A 22,662-nucleotide genomic window follows, 5' to 3' on the forward strand; every position below is an offset into this window, starting at 1 on the left:
TTAGCAGCGCTTTACCGTTGGATTTGCGACGCTATTCGGCCGCTAGCGGGGCGCTTTTAGCGGCCGTAAATGGTTAAAAGCGCCCCGCAAACCGGCGCTACAGCGGCGTTTTGCCGGGGGTACGGCAGCGCTGCCCAATGATTTCAAAGGGCAGAGCGCATTAGAAGCGGCGAATTCACCGCTCCTAATGCACTCCAGAGAAGCTGCTGCCAGGACTTTTTCTGACGCCCTGCCAGTGCACCGCTCCAGTGTGAAAGCCCTCAGGCTTTCACACTGGAGTGTGAGGAGCAGCTGTTTTAGGGCGCTTTGCAGGCGCTATAGTTAACACTATAGCGCCTGCAAAACGCCCTCAGTGTGAAAGGGGTCTAACTGGTTTGACATTTAGCTTTCTGAAGCCTTGTATATTTTAACCGCTTCAGCCCCGGAAGATTTAAGCCCCTTCCTGACCAGAGGACTTTTTACAATTTGGCACTGCGTCGCTTTAACTGACAATTGCGCGGTAGTGTGACACGCGACCCAAACGAAATTTGCTTCCTTTTTTCCCCCACAAATAGAGCTTTCTTTTGGTGGCATTTGATCACCTCTGCGATTTTAATTTTTTGCGCTATAAACAAAAAATAGCAACAATTTAAAAAAATAATAATAATAATAATAATAATAATGTTTTACTTTTTGCTATAATAAATATCCCCAAAAATGTTTTTACAAAAATAAATTTCTTAATAAGTTTAGGCCAATATATATTCTTCTACATATTTTTGGGATGTTTTTTTACTAGTAATGGCAGCGATCTGTGATTTTTAGCAGTACTGCGATGGACAGATCGGACACTTTTGACATGTACTTGGGCACGTCCCCTACCCTTGATCCCTCCGTGGCTTCCTAGGACACATCACATGTCCCAGGAGGCTGCAAGACCAGTCCCATACCAATGAATGATCTTGCGCATATGCAGAAGGACACCATCTGTGATTCATGTTTGAAATATTTTATTGAATTTTATAAATTATCAACAAAAGTCCATTAACAGAGCATATACAATAATATGATAGAAATAGAGATTCCATTAACAGAACATGTACAATAGTATAGCAAACCAATCAATACACGCTTATTGCGATCTTTTTACCAAAAATATGTAGAAGAATAAATATTGACCTAAACTGATGAAGAAATTTGGGGGTAGATTCACGTACGGGCGCCTAAAATTAGGACGGCCTAGCCTACTATTTTTAGGCTACACGCCTTAAATTATTTAGGTTAAAAGTGATTCTCAAACCACTTACCTTCAAATTTTAGGCGGCGTAGCCTAAAACGAGCGGGCGTAAGCGCACCTGATTCAAATGACTGGGAGGGGGGCGTGTATTATTGAAATGAGGCTTGACCTCACGTTTTTTGACGTTTTTTACACTGCGCATGCGCCGGGCGACTACATTTCCCAGTGCGCATTGCGGCTAAGTAGGCCGTACGGGCCTATTGATTTCGACGCGTACGTAAACGACGTAAATCCCGATTCGCGGACGACTTGCGCAAACTACGTAAAAAATTCGAACCTCGCGGCGGCCATACTTAACATTGTTATTCCACCTCATAGGTGGAATAACTTTAGGCGGCCTATCGCGTACGGAAACGACGTAACTCGATGGTGTATGCCCGGCGTACGCTCGTAAATCGTTGGGAATCGGCGTAGACCCTCATTTACATAATCTAGGCCGGCCGCAATGGCAGCGCCATCTAGCGGCCAAAAGAAACATTGCAGCCTAAGATAGAATGGCGCAAGCCAGCCTATCTTAGGTATGTTTAAGTGTACCTCTGTTAGAGAATACACTTAAACATAGACCGGCTTAGATTCAGAGTTAGGTCGGCTTATCTGTAGATAAGCCGGCCTAACTCTTTGTGAATCTACCTATTGGTTTTTAAAAATATTTTTGGGGATATAAAAATTGAAACCGCAGGAGGTGATCAAAAAAGCATCAAAAGAAAGCTCTATTTGTGGGGAAAAAAGGACGCAAATTTAGTTTGGGTGCAGCATTGCATGACCACGCAATTGCCAGTTAAAGCGACTCAGTGCCAAATTGTAAAAAGTGCTCTGGTCAGGAAGGGGGTAAAACCTTTCGGGGTTGGATGTAGTTAAATAAAGTATCTGAAAAGAAAAAAGAAAATAGCAGGGAGTACAAAACAAAAACAAAAAAAACAAGACATAGAGGACCATCAAAAATAAACTTTATTAAACCATTAAAATATCTTATAGCGTAGAGAGTTGTACGGTAAAATGTTTCTGTTCTCGTCAGGTTTCACCCTAGCTGAAGCGCCTGGTAAAACCGATAAATATATGTAATTATTATTTATTTATTTTTTTGCTCCTTTAGAAACAACTCCATAGATCTCAGGCTGGCCTTTAATAGTGCAGACCAAAGCACAGCTACAAATCACCTTGCAATCTCTGACTTCAGACAAGCCAGATAGAGCTTGATTTCATTTGAAGTGCAGGGACTGCAATCCAGTTAATGGATGTCCAATAACCCTGGTAAGCTCCTCAGCGAGATTTACTGTGAGGGCCGGCTCTTGAATTGTTGCTTGTGTGTTAAAAGGCCAGAGACAAAAATCATCCACTTCGCTTCATGCAAGCAGTTCAATACAGCGTGCTTCATGATCCCTCTAGGTAAAACTGAAATGTATAAATCAAAGCTTTCCATAAGCATAGAAGATGGGAATAGATATTCAACTGCCATGATAGATATGGTGCGTGATCAGGAGTTAAAGTGGACTGTACGTGAATATTTGTCATCTTAAAAAGAACGTATAGAAAGTATAATTGTGCCAAAGCAGTTCCATGAGAGAAAATTACCTTTGGCGTTCATCTCCCTCCTGAAAAGTGTGCTTTTTGATATGTGACTGTGCCCAGGCACTCCTGTTCCATTGTCCAATAGCAATCAAAAAAAGAAAAGAGCTCTGTCCTTCATGTAGAGCCGCTGTCTGCTGTGTCTGCATCCACCCTGGAGCTGAGTGGAAGCAGCCCACAGAAGTGGATGCAGATGTAGCAGCTCCAAGGACACAGCACCCTGAAAAAGCCATGTGGGTTAGTGGCGCAACACGTAGCGCAGAGCCAAAGTGACGTCACTTCTGGTTCTGAACCATACACGGTTAATGCTGGTAGAGTCCTTGACTCATTTCAGCTTTGTGAGTTTCCTACAACTGCGTTTTATTTTTTATTTCACTTTCATAGATCTATATTACACTATTGGCGGCTCCCTTTCCTCTTCCTTGTGAGACATCAATTTAGTGGGCGGTATGCAGTTGTCCATTTAAAGGTGTGAAGTAGGGTCGTGGCTTGGTGCATGGAGTAGTGAGAAGTGTCTCAGCATGGCTCCCGTTCCCTGAGACACCCGCAGGATTACCACACGGCTCAAACCTCCTCACAGCCACTCAGATGGGTAACCCAAAGCCTAATAAGGACCCTAAAAAGAATGGAGGGGGACGTTCGGACAGAGATCTGGGGCATTTTTTCCCCCTGTTCTTCAGCCGCAGCACAGAGCAAGCAGGCTTCCAAGATGGCACTGGCGCCGTCTTCCCCCCGCCCGATCCGACTACATAGCTGACATTCAGGTGAACACCCGCAGTCGTTCCCCCTTCCCAGGAGGCTCTGAGCATCTCGCAAGGCGATACCATAGCCTCTCCCACGCATCCCTTTGCTCAAGGGATGGCTGGGACTTTCAGACACAAGTGTGATCCCTGCATTCCTATATTAGATCCCTGCCCACCAAGTCTGATTTTGAACAATCTGTGACACGTATTGAAAAGACCTACAGGCAGAAGATCAATGAGCTCCAAAAAGGATCTGGGTGTCTGCATGGAGGATATTGAAAACACAACAGATGGCCTCTGCAATCCCACGACGAGACCCTAAACTGCCATACTGTCATGATCCAACAGATTGTGCACCAGTACGATGACATAGAGAACCGCAACCACCACAATAACATCCGCATACGGGGGATTCAGGAATCAGTTGACCATAAATATCTTGCTACAGCATTTTTAACCAGCTGTTGCAGAAACCTACGGATGCACCCTTGGAGCTGGACAGAGTACACAGGACCTTGGGCCCGGGGAAATTCGAATTCTTCCTTTGTGCGTGACACATTATGCAGGGTGCATTCCTATAAAATCAAGAAGGAAATTATGCGAGCATGCAAGACTCCATTCTCTTCAACGATGTTGCAGGCATGTTCCTACCAGACCTGTACATTCTCCCCTAAAGGTTGCACTAACCCATTATTCCAAAATGTTTGAGGTTCCCTAATTTTTTTCCCTTCATTTTGTTTATTATCATCCTGTGGGTGGCTGGGATCGGGAGCTGCTTTATGCACCTTCCACGACACCGCCCTTAGGCCTTACAGTGCCTTGTGATGCACCGTTTACGGATTAGACTGTTTTGTTATTTTTGGATGTATTTTCCTTTGATTTTGAGTGCTATTGCGCCACCTAGTGGCCGGTTTTATCTCATTCACTGGTGGTCTCCCTTTCTCATATGTTTACATCTTCTCTTACCAAGCCAATGGGATAAGCGACACCACCTATCTGCTCTTTGTCTTTCTCCTCTTTTCTCCATCTTGTTTCTGCTCTACTTCCCCTCTCAATTATTTCCTGCGCTGTCTTATGCTCCCCCTTGATCCGACATTATGTTTTTTTAGGGACTTCTCATGTTGGCATGGCTCCCAACTGTCCCCGATTTCGAGGGACTGTCCCTGATTTGGAACAATATCCCTCTGGTCTGATCTATATAGTTGTATATAAAATGCACTTTTTATCTATCAAAAAGTGTTTTCCAGTGCTAAACCTTTCTTCTGATTTCTAAATTGCTACATTTGTAAATTCCAAAACCCAATATAAAGGAATAGTAGTGGTAAAAAAAGCACTTGTGGGTTTAACAAATCTTATTTTTTATTTTATTTTTATTCTCCTTTAAGGGGGTGTGTGTCATAAGTCTACATACTTTTGCTGATAGGTGTCCCTCATTCTCATCTCAATAAGTTGGGAGGCATGTGTTGGTTCGTCCACTCCCACGGTTACCATAGTAATGGCAGTATATAGTCCTGTTACTTTCTCTTCTTACAACTGTAGAGGTTTTAACACTCTGGAGAAGCGAAGCCAGATAATCTATCATTTTCATAAGACACGTACTAAAATATTGTTTCTGCAGGAAACTCATTTCCGTTCTCATAGTATCCCTGCCCTCCGTAACCGCTTCTATCCTACTTGGTACCATAGCACCGCAGGCCAAGTCGAAAGGGATATCAATAGCTTTTCAGAAATCCTTTGAACCGGAAGTATTAGGCTGCATACACACGATCAGTCCATCCGATGAGAACGGTCCAAAGGACCGTTGTCATCGGTTAACCGATGAAGCTGACTGATGGTCTGATGTGCCTACACACCATAGGTTAAAAAAACGATTGTGTCAGAACGCGGTGATGTAAAACACAACGACATGCTGAAAAAAACGAAGTTCAATGCTTCCAAGCATGCGTCGACTTGATTTTGAGCATGCGTGGATTTTTAACCGATGCTTTTGCATACTAACCATCGGTTTTGACCGATCGCTTAGGCGTCCATCGGTTCAATTTTAAAGCAAGTTCTACATTTTTTGACCGAAGGATAACTGACCGATGGGAGGAGATTTTAATGTGGCTCTTTCCCCTACCGTGGATGCTGTTGATCTGGCAAGTCTGGTGTTGCTCATTCTGCATTGACGCACATTAAAGCGGGGGTTCACCCAAAAAAAATGTTTTTAACATTACATTCAGCCGAGTTGTCATAATGACAATCGGCTGTTTTTTTTTATTTTATCCCCGTACATACCGTATTTTCACCGCCGCTTCCGGGTATGTCTTCTGCGGGACTGGGCGTTCCTAATTGCTGTATGCGATGGTCGGAAGCCTGTCAATCAATTAGGAACGCCCAGTCCTGCAGAAGACATACCCGGAAGCGGCGGTGAAAATACGGTATGTACGGGGATAAAATAAAAAAAAAACTGCCGATTGTCATTCTGACAACTTGGCTGAATGTAATGTTAAAAACATTTTTTTTTGGGTAAACCCCCGCTTTAAATCACTTATACACAACGCACACCCAGTATATGTCTGGCGCACTCAACATCCCTTGGAGAGGGACTACAGTTACTATTCGGTTTCTCACAACTCATATAGTCGCATTGATTATTTTTTTGTGTCCCAATCCCTTTTAGATGTTCCCGTGCGAACATCTCTTGGTAATCTTCTTTGGTCGGACCATGCCCCTGTATATCTCGCTTTAGATCACTTACCCAAATCCCGTAGGGGTTTTTCTTGGAGTTTAAATGACAATCTGCTCGAGGACTACTCCTGTGTTGCTGACATTAAATTTGCCATCCGGAACTTTGTTTTGGACCATAGGTCTAATGACACTAATCCCCTGACACAGTGGGAAGCCTTGAAATGTGTTATTCAGTCAAGATAACTGAACCACCGCCCCGGCCGTCATTTTGCTATAGGCTGGGCGGGAAGTGGTTAAAGGGGTTGAAAACCCTTGTGTTTTTTCACCTTAATGCATCCTATCCATTATCGTGAATTTTTTTTTGCCAGTGACCGCCCAACCGGTTAACCCCACCCCCCCGCCCCCGTTTTACTTACCTGAGCCCAAATTTACCTCTCACGTTGTTCCTCTCTCCACAGGGTCTCGGCTGTCGATTGGATAGATTGCCATTGGCTCCGGCTGCGGTCAATCAAATCCAATGACGCGGGGGCCAGGGGGTTTGGGCCGAGTCCGGCATGCGTGTCTATGGACGCAAATGCTGGTAACGGGAGTACGCCCGCAAGGTAACCCCCACGGGAGATCGCTTCTCCTAGGGGGTTATCTGATGCAGGGAGGAGCCCAGAAGTCAAGGATCAGGGCCACTCTGTACAAAACGAGCTGCACAGTGGAGGCAAGTATGAAATGTTTGTTATTTAAAAAAAATTTAAAACAAGGACTTTACAATCACTTTAAGGACCTCTGAGATTTGGTGTTTAGAAGTTAAAATCATTTTTTTTTTGCTAGAAAATTAATTAGGACCCCCAAACATTATATATTGTTTTTTTTTGTAACACCCTAGAGAACAAAATGGCAGTCGTTGCAATACTTTCTGTCACACCATATTTGCTCAGCAGTCTTACAAGCGCACTTTTTTGGGAAATACACTTTTTTGCATTAAAAAATAAAACGGTAAAGTTGGGCCGATTTTTTTTTCATATTGTGAAAGATAATGTTTTGCCGAGTAAATTGATATCCAACATGTCACGCTTCAAAATTGTGCCCGCTCGTGAATGGCGACAAACTTTTACTCTTATAAATCTCCATAGGTGACGTTTAAAAAAATTCTACAGGTTGCATGTTTTGAGTGACAGAGGGGATCTAGAGATAGAATTCTTGCTCTCGCTCCAACGATCACAGCGATACCTCACATGAGTAGTTTCATATGTGGGCGATACTCACGTATGCGTTCATTTCTGCATTCAAGCTCGGCGGAGGGAGCGTTAAATTTTTATTTATTTTTTCCTATTTTACTTTTTATTTTGACACTTTTATTCCTATTACAAGGAATATAAACAACTCTTAAATATAAGATTTGGGGTCAAAAAGACCTCAGATCTCATATTTACACTAAAATGCAATAAAATAAATGGAATAAACATGGCCCTTTAAAGAGCTATGGGCGGAAGTGACGTTTTGACGTCGCTTCTGCCCTGCAATGGTATGGAGCTGGGTGGGGGCCATCTTCCCCTCACTCAGCTCCATACCACACACGGAAAAGGACCCGATTGCCTCCGGGTCTGGTCAACGGTGGAGGGCACCAGAGCGCGGGGGGAGGGGGCCCCTCTCCAATGACCGATAAAGGTGATCTTGCAGCGAATCCGCCACAGTGGCCACATTTATCAGAAACCGGACTCACTCGCTGAAGAAGATACTGGGGTTAACGTAGCTAACTGCTGCCATAACAAAGATAGCCCTCTTCAAAGTGACGATGTATATCGGCGTGAACCGGTCTCGAAGTGGTTAAAGTAGTTGTAAAGTCTCAAGGTTTTTCACCTTTATTCTATCCATTACGGTGAAAAAAGGGATTTTTAATACAGCTTACCTGTAAAATCCTTTTCTTGGAGTACATCACGGGACACAGAGCGGCATATTCATTACTATGTGGGTTATATGGAGTACCTTCAGGTGATGGACACTGGCAATCTCAAACAGGAAGTGCCCCTCCCTATATAACCCCCTCCCATAGGAGGAGTACCTCAGTTTTGTAGCAAGCAGTATGCCTCCCAAAATGGTCCCCATAAGAGGGGTGGGAGCTCTGTGTCCCGTGATGTACTCCAAGAAAAGGATTTTACAGGTAAGCTGTATTAAAAATCCCTTTTTCTTTCTCGTACATCACGGGACACAGAGCGGCATATTCATTACTATGTGGGATGTCCCAAAGCAATGCTTACAATGAGGGGAGGGAGAACATCTTCCCAAGACAAAAGGATTTAATTTAGAGATATACTCAAATCATAATAAATCCAACTTAGTTGAGAAAAATAATTTTTAAATTTAACTCAAAAGGGAGCCCCCGGAATCCGAGGGTCTCAAACTGCAGCCTGCAGCACTACCTGCCCAAAGGCTGTATCAGTATTCCTTCTTACGTCCAACTGGTAGAATTTTGTAAACGTGTGGACAGAAGACCAGGTTGCCGCCTTGCAAACTTCAGCCATAGAGATCTGGTGGTGTGCTGCCCAGGAGGCGCCCATGGCCCTAGTAGAATGAGCCTTTAATGATAACAGAGGAGGCAACCCTTTCAAGCCGTAGGCCTGAGAGATTAACTGTTTAATCCATCTCGAGATGGTGGATTTTGCAGCTGCCTGCCCCTTCTTGGGCCCATCCGGTAAAATGAACAACACATCTGTTTTCCGGATCTTCTCTGTAGCTTTAAGATAGGCCTTCATGGCCCTGACAATATCCAAGGTATGCAGCAACCCTTCCTTTCTGGAAGTAGGTTTAGGGAAGAAGGATGGTAATACCAAATCCTGGTTTAGATGAAAACTGCATATAACCTTCGGTAGGAAGGAAGGATGAGGGCGGAGAACGACATTGTCCTTATGTAAAATAAGATATGGTTCCTTACAGGATAAGGCTGCCAGTTCCGATACTCTTCAGGCGGAAACTATGGCGACCAAAAATACTAACTTCCTTGTTAGTAAAACCAAAGGAATTTCAGCCAACGGCTCAAAAGGTTGTTTCTGTAAACTTGACAGAACAAGATTTAAATCCCACGGACAAAGCGGGGATTTAACTGGAGGATTAATACGTAAGACCCCTTGAAGGAAGGTCTTAACTAGCGAGTGGGTGGCCAGCGGCCGCTGAAACCACACTGACAAAGCTGAAATCTGTCCTTTGATTGTGCTTAATGCCAGTCCTTTATCCACTCCTAGCTGGAGAAAACGTAATACTCTATCGATGGTAAATTTGCGAGAAAGCCATCGCTTGGACTCACACCAGCCTACATAGGCCTTCCAGACCCTGTAATAAATCACCCTAGAGACCGGTTTCCTGGCTCTGATTAGGGTAGAGATTACTTTCTGAGACAGACCTCTACCCCTGAGAATCAGGGATTCAGCTTCCAGGCCGTCAAATTTAGATGCCGTAAGGCAGGGTGGAGGATCGGACCTTGCGATAGCAGGTCTGGCCGTAGAGGAAGAGTCCAAGGGTCTCCCACTACCATCTTCAGGATTAGTGAATACCATGCCCTTCTGGGCCATGCTGGAGCTACCCGGATGACTGGTATGTGCTCCACCCTGATCCTGCGCAGCAGGCGGGGTAGTAACTGGAGCGGGGGAAATGCATAAAGAAGTTTGAACTGATGCCAAGGGCAAACTAACGCATCGGTTCCGCAGGCTCTGGGATCCCTTGTGCGGGACATGAACCTGTCTAGCTTCTTGTTTAGTCTCGATGCCATGATATCCACGTCCGGCACTCCCCACTTCTGGCAGAGTGTCTGAAAGACCTGTGGATGCAGAGACCACTCCCCCGGCAATAGAGTCTGGCGACTTAAGAAGTCCGCCTGTAGGTTGTCCACTCCGGGAATGAATATAGCCGATATGCAGGGCACATGGGCTTCTGCCCACAAGAAAATCAAGCTCACTTCTTTCTGAGCGGCTTCACTCTTGGTTCCCCCTTGGTGATTTATGTATGCCACCGCCGTGGCATTGTCCGATTGTATTCTCACCGGGAACCCCTGCAGTTTGGACGTCCAAGCCCTGAGGGCTAGTCGGGCAGCTCTGAGCTCCAAGATATTGATGGGCAACTGCTTCTCTGCCGCTGCCCAAGTGCCCTGGCGAGTGCAACCATCCAAAATTGCTCCCCAGCCGATCAGGCTGGCGTCTGTGGTTACTATCTTCCAGGTCACAGGACTGAACGTCTTTCCCTTCAGGAGATTCTGAGGGTTTAACCACCAAGATAGACTTTGCCGTACTCTTGGTGAGAGTGGCAAAGGAATCTCCAAGGCCTGAGGCCTCTTGCTCCATGCTGACAGGATGGCTGCCTGCAGGATGCGAGTGTGGCTCTGAGCATACGGTACCGCCTCGAAGGTGGCCACCATCTTGCCTAGTAGCCGCATACATAGGCGAACAGTTGGCTTTCTCTTGCTCAGAACTATTTGTATTAGCTCTTTGATGGCCTTGACCTTTAATAGAGGTAGGAACACCTTCTGTTGTTCTGTATCCAATCTCATGCCGAGATATTCCAGCTGCCTTGTGGGCCGAAATGCTGATTTGTCTCGATTTAGGACCCAGCCGAACCTCTCGAGGTACTGAACCGTGAGGGCGACTGCTCGTTCCAGGCCAGGAAACGAGTGGTCTACGACCAAGAGGTCGTCCAGGTAAGGTACCACCGCAGGCTTGCGGTACCACTGCTTCTTGCCCCCAGTGGCTTGGCCTTGTGGCTTATTGTTAAAGCCTGATCTTGCAGGAGGCCGTCGATACTGTCTGGTATTAGAGGGCCCCTGTCCCGGGGAGGGCTGGCGCTTAAACGCGGGCCCTCGGGCTTTCTTCTTGACTGGCAAGAGAGTGCTTTTGCCGCTTGATATAGTCTGAATATATCTATCCAGATCTTCTCCGAAGAGTCGTCCTCCATGGAAGGGAAACCCTACCAGGAGCTTTTTGCATGGGGGCTCAGCCTCCCAACTCTTCAACCATAAGAGCCTTCTCATATGGATTAGAAATAAGGATAAACGTGATGCCTGCTGGATGGAGTCCTTGATAGCATCCACCGTAAAGCGTATAGCCCTCGGTATATCCGAAAATTCCTCTGCCTGCTGGGCAGGGATAAGTTTAAGCATTTGCTTAGTCTTATCTGATAATGCTTGGGTAATTCCAATAGCAGCCACAGCGGGCTGAACTATCGCCCCTGCTGAAGTAAAGGAGGCTTTCAGTAATGTTTCCAAGCGTTTATCAACCGGATCCTTAAACACCTGTACGTTTTCCACCGGACAAGTTAAAGATTTGTTCACATAGGAGATGGCTGCGTCCACCGCCGGGGGCGCCCATCTTTTGGAGAATTTCTCCCCCATAGGATATAAAAACAGAGAATTTTTTAGGTGGTAAAAAGACTCTATCTGGCTTAATCCAATCCTGAAACATGACCTCCTCGAGTAGAGGATGGATCGGGAAAACTGCGTTGCTTTGAGGCGTTCTTAAAGAGCCTAAAGCTGAAACCGCCGATACTTGAGGTTCTGGTATGGGTAACTTAAATGCCTCATGGACCATGTCCGTTAAGGCCTGAACCCACAAACTTTCCCCTTGGGAGGCTGAACCAGACCCCTCAGTATCCAGATCCTCGATCTCTGAACCACCCTGGTCCAAAGCGTCAAGTCTATCCAATTCCCCTAGGGAAAGGATTTCTGTGTCTGAGGGTTCTTGCTCGGGTGACGGAGACCTAGTCCGCTTTCTACCCGATATAGCTTTAGCTATCCTTTTTGCCATTCTTTTCTCTAGTTCACCTAAAGAAACAGCAAGAACTCTCTCAGTGACAAAGCCGGGGTTGGACTGACCTGGATCAGCCCCAGCACCAGATCCCCCAGGTCCCATCAAGGCGTGCCATGATATGTCCTGTGGGGAGAGCAGCGGCATAGCCGTGTCTGAGCCCTCGGATTTTGATTTTGATTTTTTTTTTTGAAGAGGAAAAGAAACCACTCTGTCTCCCACTAAGTATTGCCAATAGCCATCTGCTGAAAAAAGGAAAAGAAAACCTATCTGTAGGTTTGACAGTCCTTAGAAAAAACTGCAATTCTTCCTTTCGCCACCGGGTGTCCTCGGCGTGCTCCGCTCTGTGTCCTCCTCTCCTCTAGCTCAGGATGACACTGAGCTCTTGGCAGCTAATGGAAGGACCTCCCCTTCCTTTATTTGTGATTCGCTGCCCACCGGGACGCGCCTCCACCACGGAAACGGCGCGAAAATCGTTTATATCTCGGGCACGCGCGCGCGTCGGCGGGGGCCATCATACATGGAGGAGGACGGAGCAGCGCAGGCACCCAGGCAGGTAAGCCCTTTAGGTAGGTCACAGACCTCCTTTTAGCATGGGAAAAAGACTCCCCTCTTACAGAGATCCCACACCTAGCGCCAGCAGCCCAGCTAAACAACACTTACCAGGGAGGTCACATATTACTGGGGAAAAAAGATTGAATCATCCTGTCTCTGTCATAGACATAGTGATTCCTTGCCAATGCAGAGCATACCCAGGCCTGTCCCCCTGTGCACCCCCTGTAGGGAACCTGCTAAGAACCAAGTTCCGCAAGCTCCCCCAATACTTACCTGCTCCATGCCGCAGGACTTTTGCACAGCAAGAGGTCCAATCTTCCCCCATCTCCGTGGGTGGCGTCTAGACCTTCAGGCCCTGGGTTCCTATGAAGGAGCCACTGTCCTGGGCCCATATAGCACCCTGGCAACAGAAACATTAGGCCCCCAAAGGTTTCTAAGTTCTGGGCCCAGGGTCCAGCTCTCTGAACAGAAAGCATTATGGGCTACACCCCAATGGTTTGGGGTCCGGTTGCTGACCACTTTAGCACTGAGGCCTTTGGACAGAACCGGTTAGCCCACCTTAATCCCAAGGATGTGGAGGTAAGCTAAACCATGACCAACACCTAAGACACTGGCGAAAAAACTGAGGTACTCCTCCTATGGGAGGGGGTTATATAGGGAGGGGCACTTCCTGTTTGAGATTGCCAGTGTCCATCACCTGAAGGTACTCCATATAACCCACATAGTAATGAATATGCCGCTCTGTGTCCCGTGATGTACGAGAAAGAAAACCTCTTGTGCTGCAGCCGCTTCAGCTACTGTCCCTCACCTCATTGCACAGATTAATAGCAGCAGGAGCACTTGGCAGGACTTACATGTTCATTGAGATGCCAAGGCTTTTAATGAATGAAAGAGCAATTCCAACAATGAAGTAATGATGGCACGTTGTAGTCTGTACAGCGCGCCATAACCCAAAAGGGGACAACGGAGCCATTTAGAAACAGAGGAAGCAGCCTTGTCTCCAGATTACAGGAAGTGAACAAGAGAACGTTCAGCTGCAGGTAAAAAGTAAATATGGGAATATCTTTACTGTTATTTGAAAAACAGCCAGTGAGATATTTAACAAATGACGTTCAATGTAGAAAAATGTAAAAAAAAAATGCATTTGGGTGGCAAAAATACGAATGCAATCTACTCACTGGGGGGGGGGGGGACCTCTGCGGGAAACTAAGATGGAAAAGAACCTGGGGGTCCTAGTAGATGATAGGCTTAGCAATGGCATGCAATATTAAGCTTCTACTAACAAAGCAAACAGAATATTGGCATGCATTAAAAAGGAGATCAACTCCAGAGATAAAATGATAATTCTCCCGCTCTACAAGACTCTGGTCCGGACGTACTTAGGAGTATGCTGTCCAGTTCTGGGCACCAGTCCTCAGGAAGGATGTACTGGAAATGGAGAGAGTACAAAGAAGGGCAACAAAGCTAATAAAGGGTCTGGAGGATATTCGTTGAGGAAAAGATGCGAGCGCTGAACTGATTCTCTCTGGAGAAGAGACGCTTAAGAGGGGATACGATTTTAATTTACAAATACCATACTGGTGACACTACAATAGGGATAAAACTTTTTTGCGGAAGGGAGTTTAACAAGACACGTGGCCACTCATTAATATTAGAAGAAAATAGGTTTAACCTTAAACTACGTAGAGAGTTCTTTACTGTAAGAGTGGCAAGGATGTGGAATTCCCTTCCATAGGTGGTGGTCTCAGCAGGGGGGGAAAATCGATGGTTTCAAGAAACTATTAGATAAGCACCTGAGCGACCACAACATACAGAGATGTAAAAGGTAATACTGACATACACTGCTCAAAAAAATTAAAGGAACACTTTGAAAACATATCAGATCTCAACGGGAAAAAATCTCATGCTGGATATCTATACTGATATGGACTGGGTAATGCGTTAGGAATGAAAGAATGGCACATCATTTGATGGAAATGAAAATGATCCACCTACAGAGGGCTGAATTCAAAGACACCCCGAAAATTATGCAGCACGCTAGTCCATTCTGAAATTTCATTGCAACAACTCAAAATGGTCCTCAGTAGTTTGTATGCCCCCCCCCCCCCCCCCCAAGTGCTTGTATGCATGCCTGACAACATCAGGGCATGTTCCTAATGAGACAACGGATGGTGTCCTGGGGTATTTCCTCCCAGATCAGGACCAGAGCATCACTGAGCTTCTGAACAGACTGAGGTGCAACCTGGCGGCACCGGTTCGACCGAAAAAAAAAATAATGTCCCAGAGGTGTTCTTTTGGATTTAGGTCAGGTGAGCGTGGGGGCCATTCAATGGTATCAATTTCTTCATCCTCCAGGAACTGGCTGCATGTTCTCGCCATATGAGGCCGGGCATTGTCATGCACCAGGAGGAACCCAGGACCCACTGCACCAGCGTAGGGTCTGACAATGGGTCCAAGGATTTCATTCCGATACCTAATGGCAGTCAGGGTGCCATTGTGTAGCCTGTAGAGGTCTGTGCGTCCCTCCATGGATATGCCTCCCCAGACCATCACTGACCCACCACCAAACCGGTCATGCTGAACGATGTTACAGGCAGCATAAAGTTCTCCGCGGCTTCTCCAGACCCTTTCACGTCTGTCACATATGCTCAGGGTGAACCTGCTCTCATCTGTGAAAAGCATGGGGCACCAGTGGAGGACCTGCCAATTCTGGTGTTCAATGGAAAATGCCAATCAAGCCCCACAGTGTCTGGCAGTGAGCAAAGAGCACACTAGAGGCTGCCGGGCCCTCAGGTCACCCCCATGAAGTCTGTTTCTGATTGTTTGGTCAGAGACATTCACACTAGTGGCCTGCTGGAGGTCATTTTGTAGGGCTCTGCCAGTGCTCATCCTGTTCCTCCTTGCACATAGGAGCAGATACCGGTCCTGCTGATGGGTTAAGGACCTTTTACGGCTCTGTTCAGCTCTCCTAGAGTAACTGCCTGTCTCCTGGAATCTCCTCCATGCTCTTGAGACTGTGCTGGGAGATGCGACAAACCTTCTGGCAATGACACGTATTGATGTGCCATCCTGGAGGAGTTGGACTGCCTGTGCAACCTTTATAGGGTCCAAGTATCGCCTCGTATTACCAGTAGCGACACTGACCCTAGCCAAATGCAAAACTAGAGTGAAAAACAGTCAGAAAAGATGAGTAGAGAAAAAAATGTCAGACACATCCACCTGAAAAACCATTCCTGTTTTGGAGGTTGTCTCATTGTTGCCCATCTAGTGCACCTGTTGTTAATTTCAAGTAACAGCAAAGCAGCTGAAACTGATTAACAACCCCCTCTGTATACACCCCTCCCCCTCTGCTACTTAACTGACCAGATCAATATCCCAGGAGTTCCGATTCAAAAGCGTTCCATTCATTTTTTGAGCAGTGTTGGACTTGATGGACTTGTGTCTTTTTTCAACCTCACCTACTATGTAACCATGTAACTAAGTATGTAACAGATTACAGATTTACATCACATATTGATTTTCTTCATTTTGACTATAGTTCTTCTTTAACATTCAATTTTGGAATGTTTGGAATTTCTCAAACAAAACCCACATTCACCATTACAAAATTAATTTGTTCAAGAAAAAAATAATTCATCCTGCTCCTTCAGATCTTCTTGTCACTGCGGTCAAAAAATTATCGATAAAGCCTTACTAACAATTAGAAAATTGAACATACCGTATGTATAGGGGTATACCGCGCCCCGGCGTATAACGCGCACCCCAAGCTCAGCAAGGTAAAAAAAAAATAAAAAAAAAAATAAAACATTTCTGCCCTGCGTCCATCGGTGGCCTTGTCCGGCGTCCGTCTGCAGCCTTGTGAGTGTCCGTCTCGTCCAGCGTGTTCGTCTGCGGCCTCCATCCAGGTGTCCGTCTCGTCCAGCGTGTCCATCTGCGGCCTTCATCCAGGTGTCCGTCTCCGTCCAGCGTGTCCATCTGCGGCCTCCATCCAGGTGCCCGTCTCCGTCCAGTGTGTCCGTCTGCGGCCTCCATCCAGGTGAGCGTCTCCGGTGTCCGTTTTTCAATTTTGGCGCGAGCCGAGAGGAGACGGATTTTCTGTGTGTTCGGCTCCTCTTGGCTTGTCTCGGCTCCTCTCGCGTTGCTGCGGGCTGAGCCGAGCGTGGCCGAGCCTAGCCGAGTGCGCAGTACACTCGGCTCGGCCAATGTCGGAGACAGCGGGGATCGTCGGGGTATCGGCGTATATCGCGCACCCGCAATTTTTCCCTGATTTTAAGGGGAAAAAAGTGCGCGGTATACGCCGATAAATACAGTATATTTTAGAAAAGAAATATTTAGAACAAAATTCCACTAGTGCAAGGCCAAATTTACCTTCATGGTATCCATTGCTAAACTGAGCGCTGCTAAAACTTGGCTATCATCTCTATGCCACCAATTGCTACACAATTCCCGGTCATAATGGCCAGTTTTAAGTGGAGTAGTCGTTCCTTTGTCCATAATTTCTTTAGCTTTCTTCCCAAAGACCAACATCTTCTGGGATCTTTGAGGCATAAATTGGTCTGCTTGATGTTTTTTTATGTTTAAGATCATGCCTAATTTTCAGCCCTTGCTCCCTACATCAAAAAGCTCCCCAAATTGTCTTTATTTTCAGCCATCAACGTAAAACCATTCTCTTACCTCAAGGCTTTAGATCACATGTATTAGCAATAAAAGGTCTGCACTCCACTATTATCTCCACTATTTTGCAGCCAACAACCAAACCATTTCAAGATACTTAAACCCCTCTCTAGTGTATCAACCTGCTGGTACAATGAGTTTAGGCCTACAGGAGTAGACACACCATGTACCAAAAAAGCTTTTACAATAAAGTTATACTCAGCATAAAAGCACCATTACACAATAGGTACAATTGCTCAAATCATATCAAGAATAATACAGCAAAGGTATCTGCTAGTCCAGCCTTTCTCAACCTTTTTAACACAGAGGAACCCCTGAAATAACTTTCCAGTCTCACGGTACCCCTGCCAAAAATTACTATATCTACAACTAATGATACAGCATTTCAAAAAGTAAGTACACCCCTCACATTTCTGTAAATAATTTTATTATATATCTTTTCATGTGACAAGGATAGAAGAAACAACACTTTGCTACAATGTAAAGTAGTGAGTGTACAGCTTGTATAACAGTGTAAATGTGTTGTCCCCTCAAAATAACTCAACACACAGCCATTAACCGATTGCCGACCATCGCACAACGATATACGTCGGTGTAAACGGCGTTTTTCGTCGCCGTATTGTGTTCCTGGAACGCATACGAGGACCGCGCACTGATGTCATTGCCCGGCGCCGCGTGCGTTTCAGTGTGGAACGCGGAAGTGCCGAGCGTAATCAATGCTCTATTCGGCACACATACCTTTCCCTATAAACATAACAGCGTGTTTACTCCACGCTGTTCTATTATTGTTGGCCGTAGACGGACCAGGCTACAAACAAACTACTGGCAATAATCCCCTCAACTGAATATTATCGCAGCCCGGATCCATGCCACCACTAAGCTACAACTTAATCCTTCTAAGTAACCACTACCTGAATCCACGCTGCCATCCTTACTGCAGTTGCTGGGGACACCCTAAGGCCCCGTACACACGATAGAATCCATCCGCTGAAAAATCTCAGCGGATCGGTTTCAGCGGATAGATACTATGGTGTGTACATTCCAGCGGATATTTCCGAATTCCAGCAGATAAAAATTTGTAGACATGTCTACAAATCTATCCGGTGGTCTGTACAGACTCACCGGATCGATCCGTCCGAAGGGATCCCCCGCATGCGTCGTAATGATTCGACGCATGCGTGGAATTCCTTTTATGACAGCGTCGCGCACATCGCCGCGTCATCATCGCGGCGACGGCGCGTCACGTCATCGCGAGGGGATTTCGGCGCGGATTTCGATCCGATGGTGAGTACACTCCATCGGATCCAAATCCGTGGAAATCCTCAAGAGGATTTATCCGCGGATACGGTCCGTTGGACCGTATCCGCGGATAAATCCTCTCGTGTGTACTAGGCCTCAGATATTCTCCACCAGGAAACCCTCCATGACAGTGCTGCTACAATACTCTGCTTACTGAAGAACTCTCATCCTCTGCAAACGGATAAGTACCATTACTACGTTACAGTTATTGCTCTAGAATTACCCGGTTCACATATAGCTTTTACTTAGTACTGTATTTGAATCTGGCTCTAATTTATACTACTGTGCTGCTTGGGATTACTTTTTGTGCCTTCATGTAACAGTTGTGGAATATATTAAAAGGGACATACACTCTTAAACCATTTAAGCTACAGTTGCCTTTCTTAAGTAGATTTTATCTGCATACAGTATTTTCATATGCTACGTGCTTGACATTTGTTCTTTATAGTATACGCCCTCCTGGCTGCAAATACTGAACATGTTCGATATACCTTTTTTAACGCTAGGGGTTGAAGGTATGTTGTGATACCTTCTCCCTTAGTAGCTCAATGCATTCCTATATGTGAGAGAGATGATGTATTGAACCCCCAAACTATTTTTCTCTGATTAGAGTGATGCCTGGGGTCCAGTACTGAAAATCACATTACATAGAGAAGTGCATTGAAATCTTTTCCCTAACCGCGCAGTTGTGGTTCACTCTCGTTCACCGTAGTTTGTGACAGTCAGCATTGTGGAGGCGCTCGCCGCAAGCTCCATGAGTCGGACCGTGGGTCCCACGGACTCGATGTCCGTGGGGATACCCGCGATTGTCTCACTGTGAGGAAGAATGGGGAAAGGCTGTTGTAAACAAGCATTTCCCCAGTCTTCCTAGTGAGAGGACACTGATCACATCTTCCTGTAATCGGAAGTGGTGATCAGTGTCATGTCACACACAGTCCATCCCCCCTACAGTTAGAAGCACTCCCTAGGACACACTTAACCCCTTCAACGCCACCTAGTGGTTAACACCTTCACTGCCAGTGTAATTTTCATAGTAATCAGTGCATTTTTATGGCACCGATCGCTGTAAAAATTACAATGGTGCCAAAAATGTGTCAAAAGTGTTCGATTTGTCCGCCATAAAGTCGCAGTCATGATAAAAATCGCAGATCACCGCCATTACTAGTAAAAACGATATACTCGAGTATAAGCAGAGTTTTTCAGCACATTTTTTTGTGCTGAAAATGCCCCCCTCAGCTTATACTCGAATCACCTTTTTGCGCCTAATCTCCCGAACTTTGGGGATCAGTACACATGTAGCCACACTCTTCCTCTACAAGTGTGCAAAGTTTTTTGTCCGGGGAACCTACAGCCGGGGAGCACCGATTTTTCAAAATTCGGGCACCCCTTCTATATACTCCCATGTTAAACGCAAGTCTAGTCATGGACACATTGAGGCATGAACACAGTGAGGCATGGGCACAGTGAGGCATGCACATGGACACCCTAGGCTTATACTCAAGTTAATATGTTTTCCCAGTTTTTTGTGGTAAAATTAGGTGCCTCGGCTTATATTCGGGTCGGCTTATACTCAAGTATATACGGTAATAATAAAAATGCCATAAAACTATCCCTATTTTGTAGATGCTATAACTTTTGCACAAACCAATCAATATACACTTATTGCGATTTTTTTACCAAAAATATGTAGAAGAATACATATCGGCCTAAACTTTTGTTTTTTTATAGATTTTTTGGGGATATTTATTATAGCAAAAAGTAAAAGATACTGCATTTTTTTTTCAAAATTGTCGCTCTATTTTTGTTTATAGTGCAAAAAAAAAACCGCAGAGGTGATCAAATACCACCAAAAGAAAGCTGTATTTGTGGGGAAAAAGGGACGTCAATTTTGTTTGGAAGCCACGTTGCACGACAGTTAAAGCCTCGCAGTGCCGAAACGCAAAAGATGCTCTGGTCTTTGAACAGCAAAATGGTCTTGGTTAAGTGGTTAATGTCTAAACTGCTGGCAACAAAAATAAGTACACCCAAGTGAAAATGTCCAAACTGGGCCCAATTAGCCATTTTCCCTCCCCGGTATCATGTCACTGATTAGTGTTACAAGGTCTCAGGTATGAATGGGAAGCTGTACACTCACTACTTTACATTGTAACAAAGTGTAATTTCTTCAGTGATGGTCAGTGGGAAGAATGCTTCTTAGGCCCCATACACACCATAGAATCTATCCGCAGATAAATCCCATCGAATGGGTTTCAGCGGATAGATTCTATGGTGTGTACACTCCGGCGGATATTTATCCGCGGATATTTCCGAATTCCAGCAGATAGATATTTGTCGACATGCACAGAATATCTATCCGCTGGAATCGGATCCCACGGATGGATCCGCTGGTCTGTACAGACTCACCGGATCCATCCGTCCAAAGGGATTCCCCGCACGCGTCGTAATGATTTGACGCATGCGTGGAATTCCTTATATGACAGCGGCGCGCCCGTCGCCGCGTCATAATCGCGGCGACGGCGCAACACGTCATCGCCAGAGGATTTCCGCGCGGATTTCAATGCGATGGTGAGTACACTCCATCGCATAGAAATCTGCGGAAATCTTTGAGAGGATTTATCCGCGGAAACGGTCCGCTGGACCGTATCCGCGGATAAATCCTCCCGTGTGTATGGGGCCTTCCACTTGTGGCCATTGGGAAAATTCACCTCCTTATAGAAAGTTAAAAAGATCAAATGGTGTCAGTGGGAACTCACGATCTTTTCAGGACAGGGAAATCCCCCTTTAAATATTTTTTTAGTCTCAGGGAACCTATACTAATATTTCCTACATCTAAGACTCATGATACATTAGCATGGTGGTCAATGGGAAGAATGCTCCTTAAAATTGTGGACATTGGGAAGAATTACCTCCTTTAGGACAGCTAAAAAGATCAATGGTTTCAGTAGCAACCTGTCAGAGTCAGAATTTGCTCAAGGAACCCCTAGCAACCTCTACAGCAGTGGTCTCCAAACTGCGGCCCTTTGCTTGCCTTAATCTGGCCCTCGGGGGACTATTCCTCCCACCGACACCAACAAGATTATGCTATTCTTCCCACTGTCATCAACAAGGGGGCACAGTCCTTTCTCCGACACCAACAGTGAGGAACCATTCCTCTCACCGACGCCAACAATAGGGAATTTTCCTTTCACTGACACCAATGATAGGATACTATTCCTTCCACTGACACAAGCAATGGGGCACAATTCCTCTCACTAATACCAATGATGGGGCACTATTCCTCTTACTGGTACAAATGATGGGGCACTATTCCTCCTTCTACCGACTACAGACACTATGCAATTGTTTTACTCCCACTGATGCTGGGGCAATTCTTACTTCCACCGGCCACTCCAGCCCCCCTAAACCAGCCCTTTGCTTAGAACGTTTGGAGACCCCTGCTGTAGAGGAACCCTAGGGGTTCCATGAAACCCTGTTCTGGAGGAACTCCAGTTGAGAAACCCTGTGCTAGACTGTCAATTTTCGAACTGTATCAAAAAAGAATACATACATGCATGTATCCAGCTAAAGTAAGCACCACTTAGTCATATAGCAGCTGGTGTTCTTAAAGCTGATCTCCAGCCTTGCCGTCACTTGTCACAAATTGTTTATTTGGGACAATGTGGTCCAGACAAAATATTTCCTATGCCAACATGTGTGCACGCTGTATATACTGTATACAACCTCAGCAACATACAGTATACATCCTTGTGTTCCGGCTGTGGGATGAGAACTTCACGTACCGCAATGATAGAAAAGAGAGGATGAGGAAGGACCCAACGTTTGGGCATATAGAAACCCCCTTCCCTAAGAGGCTGGAGGTTCTTGGGAACAGAGGTTTCTGCGCCCCCAAAATATTGGGTTCTTCCTTCTCCTCTCCCTTTTCACCAGGGTCTGCTCTCTATGTCATTGCACCATTTTGGGTACTCAGTCCCTGTACGTATTTCTAAACACCAGCTGCTATATGACCAAGGCTAGGTTCACATTTCTACGTTACAGTAATGCACACAAAATAACACACGTTGCCCTTTAGCAGGTGTGTGGCAATGCCATTATTACTTAAAAG

The 22,662-nt window shown here is 45.7% G+C and overlaps 1 protein-coding gene across 2 annotated transcripts in view; it reads right to left on the reverse strand.

Moving 5' to 3' along the window:
- Positions 1-22,662, reverse strand: part of SLC36A4 (solute carrier family 36 member 4) — a 363,728-nt gene that overhangs the window by 311,147 nt on the left and 29,919 nt on the right. The gene's annotated exons all lie outside the window — the stretch shown is intronic.

The sequence above is a fragment of the Rana temporaria genome, chromosome 2, assembly GCF_905171775.1.
Source record: "Rana temporaria chromosome 2, aRanTem1.1, whole genome shotgun sequence".
NCBI lineage: Eukaryota > Metazoa > Chordata > Amphibia > Anura > Ranidae > Rana > Rana temporaria.